Source organism: Chrysochloris asiatica, unplaced genomic scaffold (genome assembly GCF_000296735.1).
Source record: "Chrysochloris asiatica unplaced genomic scaffold, ChrAsi1.0 scaffold00074, whole genome shotgun sequence".
NCBI lineage: Eukaryota > Metazoa > Chordata > Mammalia > Afrosoricida > Chrysochloridae > Chrysochloris > Chrysochloris asiatica.
In genome coordinates this window covers 371507-375331 of record NW_006408592.1, presented here as the reverse complement: position 1 = coordinate 375331, position 3825 = coordinate 371507, and positions in this window count along the sequence as shown.

Here is a 3825-nt window from a genome sequence, read left to right as displayed (position 1 = left end):
TCACTATGAGTTGGAACCTACTTGACTGAAGGGTCACTATGAGTTGGAACCTACTTGAGTTGAACTTACTTGACATAACAATAACAATAAATATAATTGTTTTAATTTGGAATAGTTTCTGTTAATTTGGAGTTTTATCTGTTTGCTCTTTGCTCTCAGATGTTACAATTGACTTTTACCTAGGATGACATGCATTTTGTGATAGAACCAAAGGGGCAGTTGTCCATCATTTTCTTGCCTGGTTGAGTAAGAAAATTAAGAAGCCCTAATAGCATAGTGGATTACAAGCTGGACTCAAACTGAAGTTTTACAGCTTCGGAAACCCTATACAGTGTCGCTGTGAGTTGAAACTGACTTGATGGCACACCACCACCACCTAAGTATTCATCTCCTTGGGGAGTGTGACTAAGCTAACATTTGACTGAGTTGTTAATCCTAGCAAAATTAATTGTGCTTGTGCTTCTGAATCCTTTGCAATGCATGTTGTTGTTAAGTGCAACCCTGTATAGGGTTTCCAAGGACCAGATGGTGAGCTTGAACCACCGACCTTGCAGCTCAGAAGCTTTGCAGCCTGGTGCATCCACAGCACCACAGTGAAAATCAGTTTTGTTTACTCTAAGGGAGATTTGAACATTTGCCTAAATTGCATCGAAAGTTTCCTGTGGTGGCAGCCAAGAAGTCCCTCGGCAGGGTCAGAGGAGAAATGCCCACTAGAAGTGATCAGAGCATTCTTTCTGTCTTTCAACCAGATAAGCCACAAAGCCCAGAGATTCCTTGAGTTCTTCCTATGATTTATTTATTTATTTATTTATTTATATTTTTTAAAGGTCTTTATTGTGGATTGAGTAAAAGTTTACAGGGCAGATCATCAGTTTTACATTCAACAAATCATACACCTTGTTTCATTACAAAGATAATAATCCCCACCATGTGCCATCAGTTAACTGTATTTCTCTGTTCGCTTAAGCTTTTTTTTTTAAAAAAATAAAAAAACACGTCACTCAGGCATATATAATAGTTTACACCAACAAAGGACACATTCTGCAAGTCTGCCTCCTGGACGCCTTTCTTAATCCTTCTCTTCCCATGAATCTAGACTCCACAGTTGCTCCCTCTTTCCATGCCCCCATCTCTGCCTCCATCTCTGGTGTCACTGCTTCTCTGGATAAGACCTTGCATTCCACTTGTATTCTTCTCCCTTGATGGTCCTAGGGTCCTTTGTTTCTGGACTGTAAGATTAACTACTCCCCTGTTTTTGTTAAAAAACTTCTACCTTTACAGTTGTGACAGTCACAATTGGTCATGATAACAATTACTCCCTATTGAATCATATGAATCTTTTCCCCATCTCTTTTCACCAGACCCATCTAGACAAGATGAAAGCTATTCAGTGGGGACTCTTTCTTTCCCCCCACATTCTTAAGCTAAGCTCCCTCTTGAAACCTTGTAAGCCAGTCACTTCGTGCCTTTATTGCCCCCTCATTTTAGGTAGCCAATGTCTAAGTTGCCCGTCCCTATCTACCCTGTGTACAGAGCAGATAGCTGATTTATTTTTATATTTTTTTCATTCAAGTAGAAAGTGGTATGACACACCAACCAAGTCCATCAGAGCAAGAGCATTCATTTCTGACTTTGTGACTATTTGATAAACTTTATCTTCCCTACAACTTTGACCTTTGGCTGTTCATCACCCCAGTATTCATTTCAGAGAGTTTAGGTAACTGAAACTGTGTGACCAAAGAAATAAAATAACAGCAAAAGAAAGTTTTCTGTAGAGCTGGACTGAGACTGTGGTGAGTAATGATGACCCTCTTTGTGGAAGCTCTGGAGACTAAAGAGTTACCATCATCTCCATCCTGTGCCTTTCTTTGTTTTTGTTTGTTTGTTTGTTTGTTTTACTTTTTATTTTAGTTTGGTTGAATGTTTACAGAGAAAATTTGTTTTCCATTCAACAGTTTATACATGTTTTGTGATACTGACTGCAATTCTTTCAATGTATTATCACTTGTTCCACGTCCTCTTAGAGTTCCTCATTTCCATTTGTTCTTTCCTTCCCTTCCTGCCTTCTGTGCTTTGGTTTTGGACAAATGCTGCCTTGCGGTCTTACGTGGTTGATTGTACTGTGGCGTTCATTCTGCCGAGGCATTATAATTCACTTAATAGGCCTGTCTGTTGTTTAGCTGAAAATTAATCCCCAGGGGATGGGTTCAGTTTCAGGCTTAACAAATGTCTATAGGCCACAATCTTGGAGGCTCCACTAGAGTAATTCTTATACACCCGCAAACCTGGGTCTTATTTATGATTTTTAATTTTGTTCGACTTTTTTTTAAACCTTCACTGTCTAGGACCTTCTATTGTGATGTGACTGTTGGTAGATGAGCACCATTTAGTTGTTAGGGTCTCAGGGCTGTGGAAGTTGTGATTTCTTTAGACTAATTATTTTGTTGAGTCTTTGATTTTCTTTAATTTTTTGTGCCCCAGCTGAGGATTGACCAATTTGTTGTTGTTGCTGTTAGGTTCCATCGAGTCTGTACCGACCCTTAGTGAACTTATGCACAGCAGAATGAAACACTGCCCAATCCTGGGCCAACCTCACTAGTGTTGCCACACTTGAGGCCATTGATGCTGCCACTTGGCCAATCCATCTGGCTGGGGGTCTTCTTCTTTTTCTCTGACCCTCCACCTTACCAAACACCCTTCTCCAGCGACTGGTCCCTCCTGACAATATGTCCAAATTATGAGAGATGAAGTTTGGCCATCTTGGCCTCTAAGGAACACTGGCTGCACTTCTTCCAAAATGGAGGATCTATTGGGTTTTTTTGGCAGCCCATGGCACTTTCAATATTCTCTTCCAACACCATAACCAATAGTAGTATCTTAAATGTGTGCTTTTCTTCTTACAGCCCTTTACTGTTGTTGCTTTATCTAGACCTGAGTTCCTTCTTGTAGAATTAGTAAGGAAAGGGGTAATAGGGACTAAAGTAACCCTAAAATCTGGATACAGGCATACCTCATGTATTCTCTTTTGCTTTGTTGCGCTTTACAGGTACTGCAGTTTTGTTTTCTTCTTTTAACAAATTGAAGGTCTGTGGCAACCCTGCGTGAAGCAAGTCTATTGGCACCTTTCCCCCCAACAGTATGTGCACACTTCATGTCTCTGTGTCACACTTTGGTAGTTCTCACAATATTTCAAACTTTTTAGTAATACAATTGCATGCTTAATAGACTGCAGTATAGGGTAAACTTAACTTCTATATGCACTGAGAAGCCAAAAATTTGTGTGGTTTGCTTTATTGTGGTATTTGCTTTTATTGCAGGTTCTAGAACCAAGCCCACAGTACAGGTTTGCCTGTATTGACTCAGACTGTACTGTGCGGTAGGATATGGGGGCCTCGGGGTTGAAACTGTACTTCTGTTTCAGGCTGTATCTTCAGGTAACTTGTAATAGCTCAGCAGTTGTGAAAAGTGTAGCTTCAAAGAAAAGAGCCTGACATTTGTATATGACTTCTAGAAGCAGAGGACATGATGTAGCATGTATTGAAGGACTATATTGGGGGAGTTAGTGGCCTAAAATATATAGCTGTGATGGCTACAAATGTGTGTTGTTTTACACTGAGAAGAAAGGGTGTGCTTTTTTTTTTGTAGTTGTTTATTCTCTTCTTTTTTTTTTTAAGGTTTTTATTGTGGATTGAGTGAAAGTTTACAGGGCCGATCATCAGTTGTACATTCAACAAATCATACACCTTGTTTCATTACAATGATTATAATCCCCTCTGTGTACCAACAGTTAACAGTATTTCTCTCTATTCACTTTAGCGCTTTAAA